Source organism: Gymnodraco acuticeps, unplaced genomic scaffold (assembly GCF_902827175.1).
Source record: "Gymnodraco acuticeps unplaced genomic scaffold, fGymAcu1.1, whole genome shotgun sequence".
Lineage (NCBI taxonomy): Eukaryota > Metazoa > Chordata > Actinopteri > Perciformes > Bathydraconidae > Gymnodraco > Gymnodraco acuticeps.
This window is the reverse complement of record NW_022990158.1, coordinates 658308-684679: the sequence shown is the minus strand read 5'-3', so window position 1 is coordinate 684679 and position 26372 is coordinate 658308.

Genomic DNA, 26372 nt, shown 5'->3' with positions numbered 1-26372 from the left:
CAAGGGAGACCTGCATCAATTTAGTTCCACATGAAACATAAAAACAACATAAAAACAAACAATAGAGGACATCATATTCACCAACACTTACAAACACCCATAGTGTCAGAAAGCATCTCGTGCAGACGTGCCTTAAAAACATTCAGAGAAATAAAATTGCTCAAATTCAATTTGGACTGTAGGCTGTTCCTAGCAAGTGGAGCTGCGCACATAAAAGCTGTCTTACCTAAAACAGTCCTTACCCTTGGTACATCTAACAAGACTACATCCTGCGATCTCAGACAATAGCTGCTTGCAACTTTCTGCTTTACCAGAGAACAGATGTAATACGGGAGTTTGCCCAACATAGCTTTATAAATAAAAGTGTACCAGTGACTGAGCCTAATTGAACTATTCATATCTTAGACTGCACTGTAACTTTTATCCATGTATTTTTTCTTTTAATGTTTAATTGAACTATTCATATCTTAGACTTGTGAGGTATCTATATTACTTTGTAAGGGTAAAACCCCAGCTCTGTTCAATAACCAAAATCCAGTGAACAGAGATAACAGTACTCGAGTTTCAAGTTTACTTGCTGCAAGGAGAATCGGCGAGTGACATGCAATGTCCACTCCTTAACCAACTCTAGTCGCCTTCTCTCAGTGCAGTCTTTTTATTTCAACAATACAGTAACATGACAATCATGTGGTGTTGACCAACGCCTTATTTGTTAGTGTGAATCTTGTGACTCTCAGTCATGTGAATCTGTGTGTGTGTGTATGTGTGCCATTTGAACAGACTGTTCTCTGTTCCTCCATTAACACATTTATGAAAACACATTTATCCTTCAATAAACTCTAACATTCCCTCCTGTTTTTCATAATTACTAGCTGGTTACAGTGTCTTTATTACTTTCAGAATTAATTCACTTGTTTTTGACATTTTCGAACCATTCGTCATATGACAGACAGTAACCTAGCTTTAAGTCTTACACATTGAAGGTTAGGTGAGTATATTCGTCCTTCTGAGAGGGGTCTGTGTCAGTATAGTCACCGTTATCTGTCTGTTGCAACATCGTTGAGTAGTGACCATTTTTTCTCTCGATGGACTTCTTCTTTTGTTGAGGATTCCTCACTCAATTGTCTTATAGTCATTAGCGTCAGACCCAGCAGGGTCACTACAAACAACACCTTTCCCAACATAGTCTATTTGTGATTGTGGTTCTGTTGTTTTCTTCACCGGGGTTGAGACCAGTATTTCCTAATGAAACACCGCCCTTTGTAGCCGGACTTCCACCACTTATCCGTCGTTAAGTTGGAGAGGTATTATCTTTTTGCAGTGGCTCTGATGTATCCACGTAGTTCTTTCGGCGATTTTTAGTGCAGTCGGTGTTGTCAGCAGTACCGTGTAGGGACCGTCCCACCGTGGACAGTGCCAATGCTTCCTCTTAATCACCTTCACGAGGACCTGGTCACCAGTCTGCACTCGAGTATCCTGTAAGGGAGTAGAAATGTCTGGCAAGTTATTTGTTCGAGCTATCTCATTGCTTCTGAAGAGTCTGCTCATCCATTCAGTTAATGTAGTCTCTGCCTCAGCATCATCCTCCTCCCTCACCTCGTCTGTGATTGGTAGTCTGAATTGCCTTCCTGTTATGATCTCAAAGGGAGACAACCCTTTTGCCGTGGGCGTGATTCTCATGCATGTTTCTACTAGAGACACACATTCCACCCATGGTCTTCCTGTTTCTTCCATTGTTTTCCTTAGTCTTAACTTTACTGTTCCGTTTGTTCTTTCCACTAAGCCTGCACTCTGTGGATGATATGCACAATGGTTTTTTAATGTTATCCCCATATGTTCGGATTTACAAAATGGGAACCATTATCACTGTACAGTTTCTCTGGAATACCTCTGTTTGGTATTATTGTCTTGCATATGGCTTTTGCTACGGTAATAGCGTCTGCATGTTTTGCTGGGAATATTTCAACCCACTTTGAAAACGGACATATCATTACCAAACAGTATTTGTACCCTTGGCATGGTGTTAGTTCGATGAAGTCCATATGCATGTGTTGAAACGGGTATGTTGGTGGAGGGAACTTTCCTCTCTGTGGTCGCTCATTGCCTTGAGCATTGTGTCTGCAACATACTACACAGGCTCTACAAAAGTTTTTAGAAAATGTAATGTAGTTGTATGTATGGAAGTGTTCATTTATTATTGTCACCATCCCTCCTGTTGAGACATGGCACGGCCCATGACTCAAATGAGCTGCTGTTTTGTAGAGACTAACAGGGAGTACTATCTTGTTGTTTATTCTGAATGTTCCCTCAGGGTCTGTGGTTAGTTTTTGGTCTAACATGTATAGGTTTTGCGTTCAGCATGCGACCTACATCACATTTTCCTTGTGATCATACGCATGGCGGCACCGTTTTCAGGACCTCTAAGGCCACTTCACTTAGCATACATCATTGTTGTTCAGGGTCGTCTAGGTGGGCGCGTGGTGTCACCACTAGGGTAAAACCTAGAGTTTTGTGCTTTAACCCGCCTCCAGTTTGCCAACCGTTTTTGTCATCTGTCCATTTTATTATCCTGTTACCTCTAGCCACTAATAAACCTAAGTCTCTCCATGAAGTCCCTGGGCCCCTAGCTACTGATATGTGTGGCGTGGAACCTGGTTCCATTATCAAGGCAGTGGTTGATGGGACCCTAGCGTCAATTGCAACATCCCCGTGTTGGTTTGCATACATCGAGTGGAACACTACCCTCTGTGGTGTCAGTCGATGCACGAGCACATCATAGTCTTTGTCTGGGCCAGGGGTGTTCTTGTACTTTAGTGTACAGTGCAATGCGTCAGGTTTCATTACTTCTTGGCCATGTTGTGGGGTGAATAGTGTTAACAGGTGTTCACCTGTGTTTGTCACGTCAGGTTGTGGCATGTCTAGTGACCAGTAGTAGTTGGGGGTGTTTATGGATTTTTGAAGGAAGACCTGGTCTTCCACCTTTTCTCTGGGCCCTACTGCTCGCATTCCCCCTTTGACTGGTACTACACTGATTTTTAACATTTCCATGCCGTCTCTCCCTAGCAAATTGACAGGGCAGTTTGAGATGAACACAAATTTGAGGGATGCCTGGAGGCCTGACCTTCTATCTTCCATAAAAAGTGGCTTTGAAATCGACCTCTGATTTATGTGTCCATTTGCTGATTTTACAAACATAGTGCCAGTTGGTGGCCACATTCTTTGGACCTCTTTGTTCACTACTGATGAGTCTGCACCACTGTCACATAAGAATTCTAATTTTTCCCCATTGATTTTGATTGTCCTGGTAGGTTTAATACTGTTGTCTGACAGATTCAGTAATACTTCAGAAAGGTCAATGTGATGTGTGTGGACGTCCTCTTCTTCCTTTTCTACGTCTAGTCAGTTGTCATAACTATGTAGGTTATGTGAAGGGGGGGGGCCATGTCTTTCGTCTTTGTACTGTCCCTTTTGTCCCCCTTCTTTGTTCTGTGGTCTCTGTTCCTCACAGTCTCTCGCCATGTGCCCCTCCTTTCCGCACCTGTAGCAGAGGAATTTGCCTTCTGCGTTTCTGCCTCCTCCTCTGCCTCTGCCTGTTCCTCTATCATTCCCTCGTCCTCTGTTAAACCCGCCTCTCCCCTGTCCTGGTCCCACAAAGAAAATCTGATTTTCTTCCCCTTCTTCTCCTATGAAGAAAGCTGATGCTGACGCTTTCTTATGTCTTTTTTCTTTGATCTGGGTTGCTGCATGTTCTGCATAATTTAGGCACTCTTGTAAGTCGCATGTCCTATGGTTAACATTATGCTTGCGGATAAAGTCAGCAATACCTGGGTGGAACCCATTCATCAGGCTTTGTTTCAGCTGCTGCACATTTGGGGAGTCAACAGCATTGTTGGGTGGAATTCCGCTATGGATACGGAAACAATCTTCCATTCTGATTCTGAAATCTTGTACTGACTCTTTTTCTCCCTGTCTACACCCTGAGACTTTAGTAAAGTCTCGTCTCAGTGCAAAAACCCTCTCGATTGAGATATTTACGGGAGCGAGTGCATTGATGAGGTCCTGCTGACCTGGTTCCAGGGGGTTTCCATTGGGCCAGGACCCGGTGAAATCTCCCTTTACCCTGGCCCATTCGTGGCCAAAGATTGTCATAAGGGTTCTTAAAACTTCATGTCCATTTAAACCATATGACGCTATTAATGCAGCATACTGCATTAATAGCGTCATATGGTTTAAATGGACATGAAGTTTTTTGTCAAGGACAAACTGCGCCGGGTCCTGTTTGTATGGAGTCAGTCCCTCACAAGCCTTTTTACACTCATCCATTGTCCATGGGCGGAACACTCTTAACATTCTTTCTAGGTCACCGCCAACTCCATAGTGCGGGTTGGCCACTTGTACTAATGGATAAGCGTCACCCTGATATGCTGTTCCGTCGAAGGATTTTTCTGCTTCTCTTAATTCTTCAACAGGATATAACTTGGTTTCCCCCTTATTTTTTCTGGTGTGCAGTGGGCTTAATGCATCTGCCATTTCTTTGTCGATGCGTTTTTGTGTCTCTCTTTCCCTGTCTTTTCTCTCTTTCTCTTGCTTCCTTTTTATTCTTTGTTCCTGCGCTTTGTGTTCTTCCACTATCGCTCTCTCTTTCTCGCGGTGTACAGCGTCAACTGACCCTGAACGCCCTGTCTCCTCGTCTGCTTTCACTGAAACAGCCACTGCTATCATACCTTCTTCTGCTCCACATGTCCTTTTATGGGCTTGTTCAGCCCATAAAGCTGCAACCCACAGTTGAGCTTCTAACTTCTTTCTTTTCTTGCCTTGTGTTGTTCCAGCTGTTGCTGCTCTCAATTTGTCGCTTAATTCTCTTACTGCTGTTTTCTCCAACTTCCCTTGGAAGCCGTACAGTTTATACCATTTGCTACAATAAATGGAGCTGCCATGACTATATATTTCCATATATCTCATGTCCCCTGTAGCGGCAGGCTTACTCCCATTGGACCCCATGATTCTAGCTTGGTGTTCCTACTGGACAACGTGCCGGTCAGAACCTAATTCCTAATTCACCACTACGTGTACTTCAACAGACCACAGAGTTTGTGTTATCACCGTTAGGTTTCCACTCTGTGCGCTGATTCCACTGGTGACACTTTTACACACCGCTTTCACTCAATCACTCATAAGTGTACCCAAAGGCACGTCGATCCTCCTTCTAGGCGGAGTAGCCTTTCTCTATCAACGTTTTATCAACCTCCTTAATGGCGGAGTAACCGTGTATATCAACGTTTTATCAACCTCCTTAATGGCGGAGTAACCGTGTATATCAACGTTTTATCAACCTCCTTAATGACGGAGTAACCGTGTATATCAACGTTTTATCTCTATCAACGTTTTATCAACCTCCTTAATGGCGGAGTAACCGTGTATATCAACGTTTTATCAACCTCCTTAATGGCGGAGTAACCGTGTATATCAACGTTTTATCTCTATCAATGTTTTATCAACCTCCTTAATGGCGGAGTAACCGTGTATATCAACGTTTTATCAACCTCCTTAATGATGGAGTAACCGTGTATATCAACGTTTTATCTCTATCAATGTTTTATCAACCTCCTTAATGGCGGAGTAACCGTGTATATCAACGTTTTATCAACCTCTTTAATGGCGGAGTAACCGTGTATATCAACGTTTTATCTTACCCGTTATCTGTGGTCACTGGTCCGGTTGGATTCCGTCAATCGTGCATAGGATGAGGGAGGTTGGACATATAAGCACCGGCCCGGCCACGAATTCTGCGTCCCGGGTCTTTCTCGGGGTCGGCTGATGATCCCGGCTGTCGACAGACTGCGGCGTGTCTTTTCCCTCCTCCTTCCCGTCACGATGTATTGGAATCTGGCTCCGAAGGACCAATTAATGTGAGGTATCTATATTACTTTGTAAGGGTAAAACCCCAGCTCGGTTCAATAACCAAAATCCAGTGAACAGAGATAACAGTACTCGAGTTTCAAGTTTACTTGCTGCAAGGAGAATCGGCGAGTGACATGCAATGTCCACTCCTTAACCAACTCTGCTCGCCTTCTCTCAGTGCAGTCTTTTTATTTCAACAATACAGTAACATGACAATCATGTGGTGTTGACCAACACCTTATTTGTTAGTGTGAATCTTGTGACTCTCAGTCATGTGAATCTGTGTGTGTGTGTATGTGTGCCATTTGAACAGACTGTTCTCTGTTCCTCCATTAACACATTTTATGAGAACACATATGAAAACACATTATGAAAACACATTTATCCTTCAATAAACTCTAACAGACTGCACTGTAACTTTTATCCATGTATTTTTTCTTTTAATGTTTATTTTATTAGCTTTTCTTTTTAATGACTGATTTTAAATGCCATTTTCTTAATGTCTTTCATTTTTTGTAAAGCACTTTGAATTGCCTTGTGTTGAAAAGTGCTATATAAATAAACTTGCCTTGCCTTGCCTTGTTGTAAACAATAATTAAAATGTAAATAAATGTTTAATTCTTGCTTTGTAAATTGAGCATGCAAACCTGTTTACACTCTATACTATAATAAAAACAAACACCTGTTTTAAGCAAAAGTACACATGCCCCATTACTGCAGTGGTACTTCTCGGGTCGCGGATTTACATTTTTATTTTCATAATTTCAGGCACCTCTTGTTGTCTGTTAAATTTGTCCCAAAACTGCAGTTTAACAAAACATATTTCAAAAGGACCTTTTTTGTATATTGGTAAAGCTGAGAAATGCCGGCCTAATATGATTATGATACCATATGTGTATGCACATTTCATACAAGAACATGCAATAGATAAATAGTACGGATAGAAACAAATGCAAAAAAGTATGCATTTAAAAATCAGGGACCCTCCACGGCTGTTTCAAGTGTAGAATGGACCAGGTTAGGGAGTGTGACCCTGTATCTGAAGAGCGAGGCACTGGACCCCTGACCACTTGAGGCTCAATTCCAAACTGACCCTTACACCCTATACCAGTGGTTCTCAAAACATTTCTGTCATTCCCCACTTTGAACAGGTGGGCCTTTTCAAGCCCGACCTGTTCCTCATCGCTCCAATAAAATGGTAGGCCAAGCTTACAATTGTCAAATGTATCGTTCTATAAACAGGGGTCTCCAACCTTTTTTAGGATGAGAGCTACTTTCAAAAAATAAAACAAGTCGTGAGCTACTTTTACTCCTCTTTTTTTTTTTTTTGCAGTGTATATATTTAGCACATTTTAACATTATTATATGCTTACCTTTAACCTTCGTGTGCTGTTTGGGTCTATGGGACCCATTTTCAGTGTTTACTTAAAGAACATGTATGCAATTTAATTATTTGAACCTGCTTTATTTGGGGGTGTACCTCACATCCTCTAGGGGGGTCCGGGGGCATACAACCCCAGGAAGATTATTTTTAAATGTTGAAGTTAAATGCATCAATCTGGTGCACTTTGAGCATAACATGAATTTATGGATACAGCTCACAACACTCATATGAAAGGGAGCTGTATACTTTTCAATAATCCAAACATCTTTAGAATATGATCACAACCAATAACAAATCATTTAAACTTGTTTATTCTTATCTTATGTTATCTATAGCATTCTTTCTTTTTATGTATGCATATTTTACTAATCACTCCCCTTTTAAACAGTTTTTTTTTTTCTGTCCTATAGTACACATTGGAATGATTTCATGCTTTATTTTTACAACTATGCTATATTAAATAGATAAAGGTGTGCTCTCTCACTCTCTCTATCTGTCTCGCTCACAGAGGCTGTTTGCTCCTCCGTGGCGATGATGGCTTGCGTTAAAAAATAATAATAAACATAGGCCTATTTGTAAAGTGGGGGGACACAAACGGGATTTCGAAAAGTGTCACGGTTAAACTCCTTATGAAGTGGTGAGGTGCTGCTCCACCAGTGGCGAGCCGTCAGGGTCTAAGATATTCTATAAAATAATATTTAAAAACATTAAAAAAACATTATTTTTAAAATATTTTTTTTGTTATATTTTTCATTAGTTTTACCAAAATAACTTGATTTAATTGTATTTAAAATAACATTTCCAAAGAAATAAATCCTTCGAATCTGCCTATTCAGTTTCTGTTGGAATGTGAAGGGTTAAATGAAAGAAGCTCATTTTCTCTGCGAGGTACTGTGAAGACAGGAGCTGATTGGTGGTCCAGCTATGAATTCACAGAGGGCCCGTTATAGTAACTGAACGAGATAGTAATGTCAAATGACCAATCATTTCAGAGCGTTAGCTTTGTGATTTTCTTTTGCAAAAAAAAAAAAAAAAAGATCAGTTAGCTGAGTTTCTTCCCGTTACATGGATATGAAACATTCATAGTTTATTAAATCTTAAGAAGCCCTCAGACACTGTTGCTTGCAGATGTTATGGTTTCGGCCCCTTCGGCGGGTCCGTGGGGCTTAAGAGGATAACTGTGCACATCTTATACTTATTTGATAATTATACTATATCCCTTGGTTACATGAACACGCTACGATATTATTAACCAGTGTCCTACCTTAGTGCAGAAGTAGATGCCTTTTTTTACGTTCCGCATATATGTCCACTATCCCCTCAGGTGACAGCTGTGCGGTTATGTAGTCCTCAATGTGAAGAACTGAAGTGAGGAAAATCTTGTTCCTCCCATCGTTGACTGCAGCCAGTTCTGAATTCTCCTCATTGCAGAAAAACGTATCTCAGAGGTGGCAGATCCGATAGGCAGTGCCAACTGGAGCATCTTGTATATATTTGGATAGTCCTTTTTAACAGTCTTTCGGGTTAGGTAATTCATTGCCGAATATCCATTACTGCTAATTTTTGTAATACAATTGCTGAATCACTTGTATGCAAAACAAAGCGAGGGAACTTATGTCCTTAACCTCACACGTTACAACATGATCTCAAAAATGAAATTATTTCAAACAAAACATGATATTATTCAGATTTGTATTGTAACAATCGTTTTATTACATCTATTAAAATATTGATATACGAAATATGTGTATTGGAACAGTTTTAGACGTAGTAATGCCGTCACATATTTCAGCCACTAGGGGGGGCAATGCCCCCCTGCCCCCCCGCAAAATCCGCCTATGGCCTGTAGCTTTATCAACATCTGCATGTAATCAACAACTGACTGCCAATCAAATAAAGAAAGTACAATTCATAAACAACAATACTTATTGTCCATTAACATTGAACTATACAGATATACAGTAAATACTGTGGATATGTGTAATGTTCCTCTCGGGCTGAATTTAAAAATAAAATAGGAGAAAATAAATAAAATAGCTTTTGAAAATATGTGCATATTAAAAGTGCTTAATTTTAGATAAATAAAATAAAGTGTAGCAGCAGCTTGAGTTTCCCTTTTTCTTTGTTAACCGTTTCACATCATGACTTAACAGTTTCAGCCAATTATAGAATAATATGAGTCTTTACACATCATAACAATTAAACAGTTTTAAAGTTTCTCTTTCTTTCCCTCTTATATTGCAGTCCCTCACTCACTTTTTTTTAATTCAGTGTGATAATTGAGCTTGAGCTTGTCCTGCCAGGAGTTTAAATCTGGGCTGAAATGGTGTCAGGGCCATTCTCATACACACATGCAGGTGCTCATTGGTTAGCCTCGGTTAGCCTGCCCTGGAACGATATTTAGTTTTAATTTTGATCCTGGTCGACTGATCATATTGGACTCTGAGACTGCTTATTTTTTGTGACCTCAGTTCTGACTTGAGAGGGAATGTTTGGTCAAACACTTTGTGTTTTGTCTCATAGAGGCATTTTGGCACTTTTAATGAGACACACTGGTTCTGTGCTCCCAGTGGGCAGGATGAACATGAATGAGTCCACTCAGGGTTAAAAGCTCTGTTCTCACTGTCCACTTTCCTCTTCTTGGAGAGCGCCATGTGTAATTATTTGTCTCTCCCTGTCTGCCGCTAACACGCCTGTTCACTCTCCTCTCTGCTTCTCTCCCTGTATCGCTAATTATTCTCTTCACTCACTTTCCTCTCCGCTTCTCTCCGCCGCTCTCTCGTGTCTTCTTCTGTGTTTCTCTCCCTGTATCGCTCACTCGTCTCTTTCGCCCCCTGTCGGCAGCGGTTAAAATAGAATCGCCCTGTCAAAATCGAATTCCCCTATTAATGTATTGATTATAGGTCTGGGTCCGGATCCGGACCGCGGTCCGCCTGTTGTCGACCCCTGATGTACAGTATGTGACATCATGCAGCAGTGACTGCAGTGAAAGGAGTCTTGTTGAAATGGGTTTGGGTTTCTTGCTTTAGTAATGGCATTCATTCTCGCTACATTAGATACCTGTCTGTGATGCAACGCCCTGTTATACAATAGTAATGGTTTCTATAGCCGTGACGTCATAATGATGGTATTAAGAGGTGGATTCATTCAGGTAGGAAACTACTCAAGGCCTAGCTATGAAATGGCCCGCTACTGATGTGCATATGTTCCATTTGTCCTGTTCAACACTAGCTTGTGATATTTTTTGAACACTTTATCCATTTTATTCTTACTTTCATTATTGTATGAAAAATTAATCATGTAACTTAACTGGATCTAACTAGAAAATCAAAAGCTTTTCAGGTTGTTGTGTTTCTACTTCTTTCTGCCTGCAGTGCCAAACCCGAGTGGGCTCACCGTGACTTTGATCACAAGTGAAGACGAGGAAGAACAAGCACTGTGTGGGCCACTGATAGACTAAATGAAAGGTGCACAGAGGAGAGGCGAGGGACTCGGAAACCCCAGGTGCACTTCTACCCAGAGAGAGTTATGAAGCCATTATCATGAGGTGGTTCACAGTCAGTTTCCGTGTTAAAGTAAAGACATCTACCTGTATTTTAACTTTTATTAAATGGTTCCCATTAACTTGTTTTTTTGTCTTTTTGGCTGGTGCAGTGACTTTAAGGTCAAGGGGACTCTGCAGTCAAACAAAAGGTACCCATCTAAGACATTATCTGCCCTTGTGCTTTTTTATTTTAAGTGACAGTAGCATTTGGTAGAACACTAATTGTGTCTCGTTGGGATATGTGGGAGGATTAAATGAGAAAAAGGTAGAGAAAGACAGAGAGAGAGACAGGGAGATAAAGTTAATCATGCTATCTGAATTTTGGCAACAACATAAGTCACAATTTACTTTCTTTCTTAGCATTTTTCAACTAGTGTTTTTAAGTAATTTTCTACAGTACACAGAAACATATCAGGGTTAGGGTTAATTCAGCCCCCATAAAAGACTAGCAGGTACACTTTAAGCTTTTCTCTGGGGTTATACCGCAATTATCTGCATAATCAGAAGCCTGCCATACTGCAGAAGCCACATTTGACTTACCATCTGTGTTACAGCACCAGTTATTCACACTTCTAAAAAAGAACAAAAACTGCTGCTAACTGTGAGACAAATGGATTTGAAAAGTGACTGCATGCTAAGACATTTCTTGCAGGCTACCTTAGTGAACATAAACAATGCATATGATTAGCAGCTTAGTTAAAAATATATATATTCTCTGCAACACACTCTGCAATTGTTGAAACTGCATTCAACAATTTTTAAGGTAAACATTGGATGAAATTGGTGTTAAATCCAAATGATCTAGACCCCACAGTGAACACTCATACGACTCACATGAACAGCCTATTATTTTTGCAAGGATGGCTATTTTCTACATTTATTTTTAAGCAACGTCTTCTAGGGACATGTTTATTATGATGGGAGCGATGGAGGAAGTCTGGCTTCAATAAATAAATAATAATACATTTTATTTATATAGCACTTCTCATCTGCCAAGACAAATCTCGAAGCGCTTCACAACAAAGGACACTGATACAATTCGAGAGATTAAACAAATAATAGTAATAATTATAAAAAATTAAAATAAATAAATAAACTAAAATTAAAAAATAAATAAAAGTCGGAGATAGCGATAAAAAAGGCAGTACTCCAGGTGTACCATGCTCAAAGTTTATTGGAAGGCCGGCCGAAAGAAGAGGGTCTTAAGGCCGGTTTTGAAGACTGTACCGGTGAGAACTCTGGCTGTACTGTTCTGGACAAGTTGCAGGCGGTTGATGGATTTGGCTGGGAGACCGGAGAGGAGTGCATTACAATAATCTAGTCACCAGTGCATGAACCAGTTTTTTTATGTCATCAGTTGAGAGTGAGGGCTTCAGTCGGGAAATGTTTCTCAGGTGAAAGAAGGAGGTCTTGGTGATATGTTTGATGTGGGCTTGGAAAGACAGAGTGGGGTCAAACCTTACACCGACGTTGGTGACAACGGAGGAGAGAGAAATTAGCTGACCATCAAGGGAGGGGCTGATGTTGGCAGCCTTGGCAAGCTGGTCGGTGGTGCCTATCAGGATTGCCTCCGTCTTGCTGCTGTTGAGCTGGAGGTAGTTGGTGGTCATCCAGGAGCGGATGTCTTCCAGGCAGGTGTTTAGTGTTTGGATAGTATTGGTGGTATTGGGTTGTGTTTTGATATAGACCTGGGTGTCGTCAGCATAGCAGTGGAAGTTGGTGTTATGTTGTCTGATTATATGACCCAGAGGTAATAGATAGATCACTGCGGTGTCGTCAGACCTGGAACCCCTCGAGACACGTGGTACGTCCGTCACCCTGGTATAGGTCTCGAGGGGGTGGGGGAGGATGGTATGGTCCACTTCAAAGTGGTATTAGTAGGAGAATGGGGTGGGTGGTTGGTTAAGGAGTTTTAAAAGGTTGTAATTAACTTATGTACATATGTTTACTACATGTACCATTCATATTTATCATTCTTATTTAAATCCAAACAATTACCTTTTGCTAAACCTCCATCCATCCATCTTCTCCCGCTTATCCGTGGTCGGGTCGCGGGGGTAGCAGTTCCAGCAGAGAGCCCCAAACTTTCTTTTCCCTGGCGACATCAACCAGCTCTGACTGGGGGATCCCAAGGTGCTCCCAGGCCAGCGAAGAGATATAATCCCTCCACCTGGTCCTAGCTCTACCCCTTGGTCTCTTCCCAGCTGGACGTGCCTGGAACACCTCCCTAGGGAGGCGCCCAGGTGGCATCCTAACTAGGTGCCCGAACCACCTCAACTGGCTCCTTTCGACGCGAAGGAGGAGCGGCTCAACTCCGAGTCCCTCCCTGATGACCGAACTTCTCACCTTATCCCTAAGGGAGACACCAGCCACCCTGCGGAGAAAACCCATCTCGGCCGCTTGTATCCGCAATCTCGTTCTTTCGGTCATGACCCATCCTTCATGACCATAGGTGAGGGTAGGAACGAAAATGGCCCGGTAGACAGAGAGCTTTGCCTTCTGGCTCAGCTCCCTTTTCGTCACAACGGTGCGGTAAAGCGACTGCAGTACCGCTCCCGCTGCTCCGATTCTCCGGCCCATCTCACGCTCCATTGTTCCCTCACTCGAGAACAAGACCCCGAGATACTTGAACTCCTTCACTTGGGGTAAGGACTCATTCCCTACTTGAAGTGGACAGTCCATCGGTTTCCTGCTGAGAACCATGGCCTCAGATTTGGAGGTGCTGATCCTCATCCCAACCGCTACCTTTTGCTAAACCTAACCAACATATTTTCTTTCAATGAATGTCAACTATGGAAGGAAACTCTAACACTAAATGACAGAGAAAAAGTTGGCAACCAGCTTGTGAACATAAAAGAGTATTAAGAATAAAAAGCTAGGTATTTTTCTGAGAAGTTGGTGGACACCATGAATGTGAATTATTACCTGAATATCACATTTATCACAGGGGGAAAACACAACTCCAGCTCAATGATAATGATGCTCAGTGTGTGATAGGGTATTAAATTGTAAAGACAACAACATTTCAATCAGGAGACACGGTTTTGATGTAAGAATACATATTGATTGCAGAGATACACAAATGAATGTAATGGTGATTTTGGCGATTAGGCCCCGTTGTGCAGGAAGTATCATCCGGGAGGGTAGAACCGATCCAATGAAACCCCCCTGGGGTCTAGACACTGGTGGTGAATGGATAGTTGGGTCGGTCTGAAGAGGAGTGGTTTAGCTTGACCCTGGATTCAGAGGGACGGGAGGTGCGCCACTGTGTCACACACCTGACGCGCCATCAGAACGCAACTCCTACTGCTCCTCTCTCCCCCGCTCACCTACACTCCCAGCTGCATGAAATACCTGGAGCAGATCCCACTCCCCTCGGCCTCCCAACACATATAACAAGCCATTTCTCCCCACCATCTAGCCCCCCTCTTCTGCTCCACTGCCCCCCCCTCTCGTGCCCACCCCCGCGCTGCTAACCTAGCCAACCTCATACCTCTCTAGCCTGCCACCACCCCTCCAACCCCCCACTTGACCAATTTTGCCCTCCTCAATATCCGGTCACTTAACAATAAAGCCCACATCCTCCACGAAATAATTCTGGACAAATCCATCGACTTCTTTCTGCTCACTGAAACCTGGCAACAACCCAATGACTTCTTCTCCCTCAATCAAACATCCCCCCCTGGTTTTAATTACATCACTAAACCCTGCCCCTCACACCGTGGTGGTGGGCTGGCTGTCATCTACAACCAGAACATCCAGACTACAGAACTCACCCTCCCCTCAGTACCATCCTTCGAATTCCTCGCCTTCAAAGCCCCTCCCTCACTGACAGTTATCCTCATTTACTGCCCCCCCAAACCACACCCCTCCTTCCTCTCTGATCTCACTGAACTCCTCACCATTGCTTTATCCCTCTCCCCACGTCTGTTACTGCTCGGCGACCTCAACATCCACATGGATTCCCCCACCTGCAAACTTGCTTCTGAATTCTCCTCCCTTCTGGACAATTTCTCATTTACCCAATATGTCACCTTCCCCACCCATGATAAAGGACACATCCTTGACCTTGTCTGCTCCACCAACCTCCCAGTACTCGACCTCCACCCCTGCCCCTTTCCCCTCTCTGACCACAAACTCATACAGTTCACCATCGCCTCCCCCGTCCGCCCCCCCCCCTATCCAGGAACATCACCTTCCGTAAGTTATGCTCTGTTGATCCCCTGCACCTCTCCGACCTGCTATCTTCTACTCTACCCCTGGAGTCGAACCTCAGCTCACCCGATGAACAACTCAACCACCTTAATTCCACCCTACTCGCCTCCCTCAACAGCCTGGCCCCTGTTATGGAAATCTAAAAACCCCAATACTGTAGAGTACAAGTCAAAGTGATCAAATCAAATAAATGGTGAATCAGACAGAGTTGTCTTTCTGGTGATATTTATTCGAGGCCTCAAACAAACATCAGATACAATAAAAATATAGACACAGGTCTCACAGAGTATAGGATAGTCTGCGCGAGTGTGCCCAGTTCAATATGGTAACAAAGCTTATATTGAGGAAAGGGTGGGAAGGTCAGAAATCTGTCTTCACACGGTCACATTGTTATTAGACACATGTCCTTGAGCTGTAGATCTCAGGAAAGGCAAGTTCTCCTGTGACTATGTGTGAGTCTTTCATAATAGCAGCTGTGGCCTTGAAGTAGAGTAACAAGAGGCAAACAGCACATCTAACCAAATGAGAAGCATTTGGTTACTTTGAACATATAAGGAATATAATAAAAATGTCCACTACATTCTCCCCTTTTGATCATACTTGATCAATAAAAAAAACAAATGACAGGATAGACTGATATAACACATCAATGAATACACTCCATCACTGGTTTAAGTAAACACATCACAAATATATCATAGAAAACTGGCTGTTTTTGTGGAGGACAGACTCCAATATAATGTAAGCATAAGAGGAGAGTACACTCGATTCACATGATTATATTGATTATATTGTAGTGTCGGAATCAGACTCTTCTGATTCTAGCTGGTCTATCTCACTGTGGCGGAAAGGATTGTCTCGTAATGGAATAGCAGTATACTGAACGAAAGCTAAAGATACCATGCTGGAAACGCACTTCTTCATTGGGATAATCAAACAGACATATAATATGACACAGGTCAAGAGCAAATTGCTGCATGAGCATGTTCCTAGAGGCTATTATGAATGGGGCATGACCTGGAAGCCTTGCGTCGTCTCGTAAGTGAGGTTCTCTAGCCGAACGTGTAAGGTATCTATGTTATGGGCTTTTTACCTTGTGGTGTTCGTGGTGTTGGAACTCTGGGTAATGATGTGTCATGTACATTAAGGACATGAGGACAGTGACTGCTGGATTCAAATCCACTATAGTGCATGTACCTATCCAGAGGGGAGCCAGAACTTAATAGAGCTTGTCACCGCACAACCAACCGTAATCTTGTGGCGAGCTAAACCCCACATCACTGGGCCAGGCCAGTTGGAGGGAAATATGGTTAACATCAGGGAATACTACGTTAGAAAGGATTCTTCCAGGGACACTGAATATGCAATACGAGATATTGTAAACATCGTAACTGCACTGTGCTATCTTCCCCATCCCTTAGAGTAATGTTACCAATCCCTGTCTTGACCAGCCCCTCTGCCCATGTGTTCGCCCTGCTCTCCCCATGTACCTCTTAGATATCTCGATTTCGGCTGACATGCTGTGTGCTGACCATGGATACATAAAATATAGGACTAGTCCTAACACAACTATCATGGCAAATATGCAGAGGAACCATTTTATGATTGTCCAGGCTCTCTGGTAGTATTGCTCACGGTTGCGTCGTCGTTTTCCCAGGCGAGCCGTCATCACGAGGTGGGAATGCTCCATGGGGTGTGTGTGTGTATTCCCTCGGTCAATGTTATGACACGGACAGTCAGACTCCGCACACCGGTAACACAAACGAGGAACCAGAGGGCATATGGAACCGCTCAGCTGGCACTCGCTCGTGACACCTTGTGTGTAGTGTGTTTTGGTGTATGTAGTGCAAGTGTGGTGCAAGTTGGTGATTAGGACACATCACTTGTTGTCATCTACTTCTGTTGGTGATTAGGACACATCACTTGTTGTCATCTGCTTCTGTTGGTGATTAGGACACATCACTTGTTGTCATCTACTTTTGTTGGTGACTAGGACACATCACTTGTTGTCATCTACTTCTGTTGGTGATTAGGACACATCACTTGTTGTCATCTACTTTTGTTGGTGACTAGGACACATCACTTGTTGTCATCTACTTCTGTTGGTGATTAGGACACATCACTTGTTGTCATCTACTTTTGTTGGTGACTAGGACACATCACTTGTTGTCATCTACTTCTACCGTTTCTCCTTTCCTGTGACTACGACCTTGCAGTGGCTGGCGTGGACCCACGTAGCACTCTCTCGGCGACCTTGACCGCTGTCTGGTTGACCAGACGCAGGTAGGGGCCAACGATTGGATTTCCAGCTCTTTTTCCGGAAATCCTTGACCAGCACGAAGTCGCCGGGTTGGAGATGGTTAAGTGGACCAGTGGCAGTCGCTAAAGTGGATGACAGGTTAACATACAACATAGCAACATAGCATCCTCACACAAAGTTGTGGAGGGAAGAGGACATCCTGGAGCCTTGAGTCCAATCTGTGGAGGAGCCCCAAAAAGGATTTCAAATGGCTGAGTTGGCTCCATGTTCGTTCCCACATCCGCATGTACATCAGCACAATGGACAGAGCTTGTGTCCATGACAAACCTGTGTCTGCACAGCATTTTGCTAGTTTGTTTTTCATTGTGCCGTTCCCTCTTTAGCAAAATGTGAACCGTTGTTCTAATTTAAGATGTTCTCTGATGGGCTAAACTCAATGAAATCCAGCATTAGGTGCTCAAATGAATTTTGCTTAATGCAAATTACCCCCCTTCACCCCCCTTGTGAACCACTCCTGATTTATAGCCTCTAACATCCCCCCTTTTGACACATTGTCCAACCCATGTGTCAAAAACAGCCCCAACAGCCTTCCACTGAGCCTTCTCAACTGGTGTAGCTAGCTGCTGAAGTGACGACATGTTGTCAGTGAAGGAGGAGACAGGCATTCTAACAAATGAGTGTAAGGTGCGTGAGGTGCGAGAGGAATCAGACTCTTCCTTTGCGGCTGAGTCAGCAGGTAAATTAGCAGACCCAATTTCTTAGGGAAACTGGGTCTGTACTGCTTGCAGAAATTGTCTACACTTCCAAATAGCCACAAAATCGTGCACTACCCCAAAAGCATAGCGTGAGTCAGTGTAAATAGTCACGGTTTTGCCTTCTGCAAACGTGCAGGCTTCAGTTAGTGCGATGAGCTCTGCTGCTTGTTATGAGAGGTGACATGGGATTGGTCCGGAACGGAGTACAGCAGAATCTGAAACAACAGGAAAACACCCCACCCGATTAGTGCCCCCTTGGTCGCGAGAGGCAGACCCATCAACATACAAAATGAGGTCAGCGTTGGTCAGAGGAACGTCTTTTAAGTCCGGTCTAGGTGTGCACACAGTCGTGTTCGTCACCTTCAGGCAAAGGTCAATAAGAGGGTTCTTACACCTTTTCCAAAATCAAATTCAAGCACTTTTCAAGCATCTTACAGCTGTTGTAAATTACATATTTATATGCACATCCTCAAATGAGTATTTCCCTACCTCACATTAACTCAGATGTTCTTTATGCTATAAACAACCAAATGTGTGTTTCGTGATAGCATTCTACACGAAGATGAAAAATTAAAGAAAAGAAAACTAAGTTTAATATTTCAAAATGAGTGGTCTGTACATCTCAAAACCCAATTCAAGCGACCTTTCACCTCCACTTAATTAACTGCACTGGTTGCAAGATCAAAAATGTGAGTTAATTGATTTTAGATAAACAGTTTAAGTTGCAACATTAATGTATAAGTTGTGTTGACGTAATAATGTTGGTAATTACATCAACTTAATTGTGTCATTTGAACTCTGATTTCTGCATTAATTGATTTCAAACTAAATTCAAGTTGAGGTATTGTAATGCAATTGGCTTGATAACTTAATTGTTCTACCCCTTGAGTTAAGGATTTCAAGTCCACTCCCACTTAAGATGCCTGGACAAGTTCCCACATTTAAGACAAATATAAATATACAAAGGACATTTTAAGGTGAGTGTCATCTTTTGTCATTCAAATACAACTTGAAATTCAAACTCTCCTGATTGAAACATCATGTGTTGAAATAAACAACTACAGTTCAAAAATAAAAAGTGAATTGCCTAATATTTTTGTTGTGGAATCAATTAATTTCTTTCTTTAAAGGCAAAAACATGAATAAGCTAAGAGAAAAACCCTATTGAATACAATATTATTTGGAGCAACTTAATTTACAAATGGCTGTCAACTTAAAAACATCTGTCCATGTTCAACATGTGGTAATTAAGTATACACAACTTAAGATTACATTTAAATCATACGGTAAAACAAGTTGGAACTTTTGGAGTAATCAACTTAAAAACTTGTGTTTATGCTACCAATTATTAAGTAAGTGGTAATTGAAAACACCTGATTGTAGAGGAAACGCCTTTTCCCCTAACTCAAATAACTTTGTTGCTTTAACAAAATGTCATTAGAAGTTGTCTTAACTCAATAACCATCGATGCAACCTATTGCCTTGATTCTCTTTGTTAAGCCAAGCATTTGTTTTTAGAGTGTACGTAGACTGGGCTCCCCATATAACCTGGCTGAGCCGATATAAAAACAATCAGCCAAATAACTTTTCAAAACATCATTGATTACTATTTTTTTTTTTGAGGTACTTTTAGGTTGGCAGTGAACATAAGTCAGAGGTACCTGGTGTACTTTTCCTTCACCACATGTATTTAATACCTTTAGTTACTTCACAGATGTGGATGAATGATGTGAAATATAATCAAGTGATAGGCCACGTTGGGCTTCATAATCAGACTTTAGTTCCACCTGGAGTAAATCCACTAGCTACCCTGCAGTATACAAAGTCATTCAAACTAGCTGCACCTTTACCAGCTTTGAGAACACTTTCATGATCTATCATTATCAAACATATCATATATATTATTCTGAAATGGACCAATCTGCACAATGAATACTTTTACTGTCGCTACTTTCACTATATTTTGATGAGAATACTTTTCTACTTTTACTTGAGGAACATTTTGAATGCAGCACTTTTACTGTATTTTCTCTGGTACTTCTACTTTTACTCAAGTACAAGATCTGAGTACCTATAATTTCACTAAAAGATCTGAGTACTTATAATTTCACTAAAAGATCTGAGTACTTATTCCACCTCTCTTGAAATGACCTGACCCAAAAATGTAACTGTTCTTTGTACATATTGGAGTTTAGACAAACTAGCCTTCTGGCCTTCGGCTGCGAGGTATTTTAACAAGGAAATGGTATCAGCTCCACACAGGAAAACTGAAAAATGCATTTGAGAGATCTTATTACAGTAAAAAAATGCTGCAGAGGCTGGAACTTGGGAAATAATCAGATAAGGATTTGGGACGAGCGGTGTATGCCCAGCTGCATTTACTGTAAATCCTGGACAAATCTCCACTCGTCAGGAGGTTTTGTCTCTGATCTTTTTGACAGGAAACACTGGAGTGCGTACCGGAATCGTTACACGGAATAATGACCCCTTGTTTAAGCAGAGAGGTAAACACTGGCCGAATGCCATCAACAGCTTCACCTTTCAATGGGTACGGGGGTTGATTTGAACGGAACGTGGACATTAAACATACGTCATATCTGTGAGCTGCCCAGAGTGAGTATGGCACATCTGAAAGCGCGGCAGGAAGCTCAGAGATATGAGAATTACCTCATCATCCTCAACCAACAGCAATGTGCGTAGAACGGCTACGTTTGTGCACATTTTCATCTTATACATGTCACCTGACATATAGTACATAACATATTCTGTGTGTGTAGATGTCCAATCAGTGACTGACTCCAAATCTTTAACGATTAGACCCAAATCTCTCTATCTATCAGTGGGCCCCCTGGCTAGTGAAATGTGTGGACCGCCCCTGGGATTTGACACAGTTTGTGTTGTGTGGGTGTGCAACAGGAACCAGCTGCGCAGCGAACTCCAAGCATAGTTTTAAGCATGAGCTCCTCATTCACACATTCTAACAGAAAACTCTCATCATTCCCGGTCAGGGAACCACATTTACACGGATCATCAACAACGTTAGTACTAGTACAATGCAACAAAAAAAACTTCCATGAACACCGCCGGTGGAAAACACGTTGATCAGTCACCCCGCAACAACACCTGAGAAGCAGGATATGTCAGCAGCCATTTAATACACATTCACACAGTTCTTTATCATCAAATGCCAGTTTTTGAACCATCGTAGGAGATGGCTGCCGGACTTTAAACCTCTCATTTGTGGAATAAATGAGATCTAAGCCGAACCGGAGTTTCAGATCTCTGCCCAGTAAATTTATTAGGCAGACGGAGGATAAAATAAACTGTTTTTTTACTGATGTGGGAAATGGATTGACTATCATCACCGTTATCTCTACTGTGAATTGATACAAAAACTTCTCCTTTACAGTCACCGCTCCTATTGAGTGCATAATCTACCACTACATTTGCAATCAGGCAAATCTGCCCTTTTTACTATAGAATATCAACACCCATGATAGCTAAAGTTAGTGTGGGACATTTCTCAAATGCTGTTTCACTGTCATATTTCAAATATGTACCCTCTTTAACCACAGGCATGTCTTCTACATTTTCCAATTTTCAATAGCATGATGTGTGTGTGTGTGTATTCACTTCCCTGGTTCGATGATGCTGGCAGTGGTTCTCTCTCTCCCGACCGAATTTCCTTCCTTTCCCCACTCCCTCCTTCGACTACTGTCAGTTTGAAGTATTGTCTTTGTTACAGTCCGATTTATCCGATCGAAAGTTATTTTTCTGCTTCTCGTGTGGGCATTCAGCGAACCGATGACCCATCTCTCCGCAGTTAAAACATCTGCTATTGCGGTCTCTATTGCGGTCTCTTCCTCCTCTTCGGTTCCCTCTGCCCTGGCCATCACCTTGAGCCCAGGTGGTTGTAACAACCTGGACCATGGTCAGCTGGGCCTTTTCTTTGCGAGCGCGGCGTCTGTTTTCCTCACTGGCTTTTTCTTCTGAGAGGCGTTTCTCAGCCTGCACGGCATGTCGGCGAATTTCTTCCAGCCGGGCACCGTCCATTACGCCAATGCAGGAGTTTCGCACTGATGAAGAAATAGCCGGGGATAGGCCTGTGAGGAAAGCGTTTGAGAGGTGTGTTTCCCAAACTCCCACACCGGCCTCTTGTTTGATAATGCCGCTGTTCTCAATGAACACTTTTTATTTTGTAGTTATTGCGGCCTCTGGTCCAGCCGCCTCCTCAGCAGGCAGGTGAACAGCGAGGGAAGGTGGGAAAGGAAATCCACAGTCGAGGAGAGGATCCCCCACGCCTGCAATGGAAAGACACAGAGATGTCTGGGGTTTACATGGTTTTGGAAATAATTTATTTTCCTTCACATTCATTCCAACCTTAATATTTTCTTTAATGCCCAAGGCCAACTGCCTTCTTTCACGGCATTCTGCTTAATCCTCCCAGTATTTATAAACACTTTCTGTGAGTGTCCAGTTTTCTATACAAGTCTTTTACTTTAACTTTATTTATTTTTTACCCTTTATTACATCTTCATGTTCTTGTAATTTATTCTTTAGGTTCTTGATTTTTAATTTACTCAAAAAAAAACCCCCCTTAGGAAATCCGAACATTTCCGTCCATATATTTAATTTAGACAGACTGTCCCCACCATATTTTACTCTCATGACGTCTACAATCGGGCCCTCAGGAGGGTGTACAAGCCCCCTACTTTGCCTTGCTCCCATGACAAAGTCTAGATGTTACCAAGCCACCCCTGACAAAACAAGGGGTGTTTAAACACCTTTCTTTTTTTTCATCCGTCGATGATGTGATATTTGTTTCTCAGTACAAATCACGCAAAAACTGATCGTAAACCCACGATCTACGACGGGATAAACCCTATGTGATATTTGTTTCTCAGTACAAATCACGCAAAAACTGATCGTAAACCCACGATCTACGACGGGATAAACCCTATCTTCGAGCAGTCCCTCTCATAAATGTCATGGAGTTTTAATTACGTTTAACTTTAAACAATTTAGACACTGTACATCTCACCCAGTATTGGAAAGCCTTTGAGTTCGTTGGATCTCGTGAAGTCAATCGGTTCCACCCCCGGCGCTGGTCCTTTCGTCCCATACGGTTTCTGTCGGGGTAGAGGAAGTGGCTGGAGCCGGCCACCACCAGCGTCCGGAGGTGTTCCCAATCGAACTTGCAGAGATCCTGCCGACAACGCCAATTGTTATGGAAATCTAAAAACCCCAATACTGTAGAGTACAAGTCAAAGTGATCAAATAAAATAAATGGTGAATCAGACAGAGTTGTCTTTCTGGTGATGTTTATTCGAGGCCTCAAACAAACATCAGATACAATAAAAATATAGACACAGGTCTCACAGAGTATAGGATAGTCTGCGTGAGTGTGCCCAGTTCAATATGGTAACAAAGCTTATATTGAGGAAAGGGTGGGAAGGTCAGAAATCTGTCTTCACACGGTCACATTGTTATTAGACACATGTCCTTGAGCTGTAGATCTCAGGAAAGGCAAGTTCTCCTGTGACTATGTGTGAGTCTTTCATAATAGCAGCTGTGGCCTTGAAGTAGAGTAACAAGAGGCAAACAGCACATCTAACCAAATGAGAAGCATTTGGTTACTTTGAACATATAAGGAATATAATAAAAATGTCCACTACACCCCCCTCAAAAGGAAAAATGTCACTTTTAAAACCTCCTCACCCTGGTTCACCACTGCACTCCGTAAACTGAAGCAAACCGGCCGCCAGCTTGAAATCATCCCTCACAGTTCACCATGAATTCTAGAAACTCCATCTCACTACCTACAGAGATGCCCTCACTGCCGCAAAAACTGCTTACCTCTCCACCATCTTTACCGTCCCCTCCCATAACCCCAGGACCTTCTTCTCGATCGTCAACAAGCTCCTCAAACCCCGTGCTGACACCTCCCTTCTTCCACTTTCACTTTATGCAGTTCATTCCTCCAGTTTTTCTCTGACAAAATCACTGCCATTAATCTCTCCCTATCCACTGCATCTGACACACATACATCTCCCCCAACTTCCACTGCCACAATTTCTCCCTGGACCTCCCGAGCCCTCCTCCCCACAGCCGCCTCTCCCAGTTCACTCTGGTTACCCCCCCTGAAATACTCAAACTGATCAGCTCCTCCAAACCCACAACCTGCTCCCTTGACCCTCTACTGAAGTCCTGTCTCCCCGTCCTCTGCCCCTACCTTGTCAACCTTTTCAACTCCTCCCTGTCCCAAGGAACCGTTCCCTCTGCCTTCAAAACTGCTTCTGTCACTCCCATCTAGGGCTGTGCAATTAATCGTATTTTAATCGCGATTACGATTATGGCTTGCGACGATTAGGAAAACAGCATAATTGACAAAATACGATTATTTTGCTGGGTGCGCTTTCGCCCCTCCCTAAAAGCCCACTCGGCCACGTGGGAGTGACATGTGTTGTGAGTGTTCAGCGCAAGCGAAGATCTCAGAACAAGAGTAGCAACTAGTTAAAAAGAAGGGTCGCGGGGAGATTCCCAGTCGATCGCGAGATGTGTCTAAAAATAGAACAACAATATTCTGTTTTATCGTTAATGTCCTGTAACATAATGTTCCCGTGCCAGAATAATGCACTTGAACGCATCAAAGCTTTGTGATTGGCCGGCCTCACCCCATGTGTCCGGGCGTGGCTGGTGAGCAGTGCACTAGTTCGCTGACGTTGTCCGTGTCAACAGCATGGATGGTCAACAGGAGTGACAGTCCGCACACACACAAGACCGCAATTATGGCAGAAGCAAAAAAGCCCAAAATATATAATTGTCACTCCGAGTGGGAGGATGATTATTTTTGTATCTATTCTAATTCAAAGTCCATCTGTCTCATCTGCAATGCGAGCGTGACTTTATCGAAGAAGGGTAATTTAGGAGCGGCATTTCAAAACAGTGCACAAACGCTACGAGACGGAATTCCCTCCTAATTCTGCCCTACGCTCCAAAAGGGGAGGGGCCTGAGAGCACAGCTAAATGCACAGCAGTCCATTTTCACCCGGCCCAACAACAAGAGCAAGGCTGCTACCAGAGCATCTTATCGTGTCCGTCTCGTTCTAGCGAAACACATGAAGTCTTTCGAAGACGGCGAAGTTGTGAAAGAAGCTTTCCTGGAGGCTGCGACGCGCTTTTGTGGGACAGTAAAAATAACAGCAGCATTTCAACAGGTTTTTGATATAATAAAAACTCAATTTGGATACCGTTATTAATCTGCTGTAAGTTTTAGTTTGTTTGAATTTATTCATGATAATTATTGTACAAAATGGTATAAGAATGCAAACATTAAGATCTGTTCTGTTTAAATTGATTATAGTCTATCAGTTCAGAAACTAGTGTTGCTTGCATCCTATTTTAAAGGCATTTCTTTTTATACTCTAATAAAATGCAACAAAAAATGGGTTTGATTCTATTAATGTTGTCTTTTTTATTGCACTGTTGCTGCAGCAGATTACTGTGTAGCTTCAGATCTGAGTTGTCTTATTAGTAAACCTAATTTATACTTTTGTAGCAACACTATTTTTATATAATGGCAAAGAAAGGGTTCTTCAGAGTCTTTTCTTTTTTTCCTGTGTCATATGTAACCCTAACCCTGCATACTAAAGAAATGCATTACAGAGTCATCACTAAAGAAAATACCATACTGTCTATACTGTCTTTACCACACTAAAAGCTGGAATCTAAATTGGTTTTGATCATAGAAAGTCTGTGAATCCATTCCCAACATCCTTACCAAACCGATGAACAAAGTACTTGCAGGATAGATAGAAACGGATCAAATTGGGCAATTATGTATGTCATTCACATGCATTGGCGAGCCGTGACTTTTATAACCGCCCCCCCCCCCCTTCCCTTCCCTCGAAACAAAAGAAGAGATATTACGTCACAGCGTATACTTCAGCGGAATATCAAAACAGTGGTCCGGGATGCAAAACGCATCAATGACAGCGACCCTCTACCACACAAAACAACACCATTTATATAAACACCTATCATGACAGGGCACCCACAGCCAAGTAACAATTACAAATGAATTAAGTCGGCACGGCGGCCCACATTGAAAATGACTTAGGCCTACCTTTGATGATCAAATCACTGAAACACAAAGTCCATCTGTGACGGAGCGGGTCACAGAGTGACTGACTCCGTCACTGACAGCCGACAGACACACACACACACACACCACACACACACCAAACATTTCCTGCTCTCTTCCGTCAAATGAACCATGCAATTTATTATTTATTGTGTGTTTGTTAATTTGTT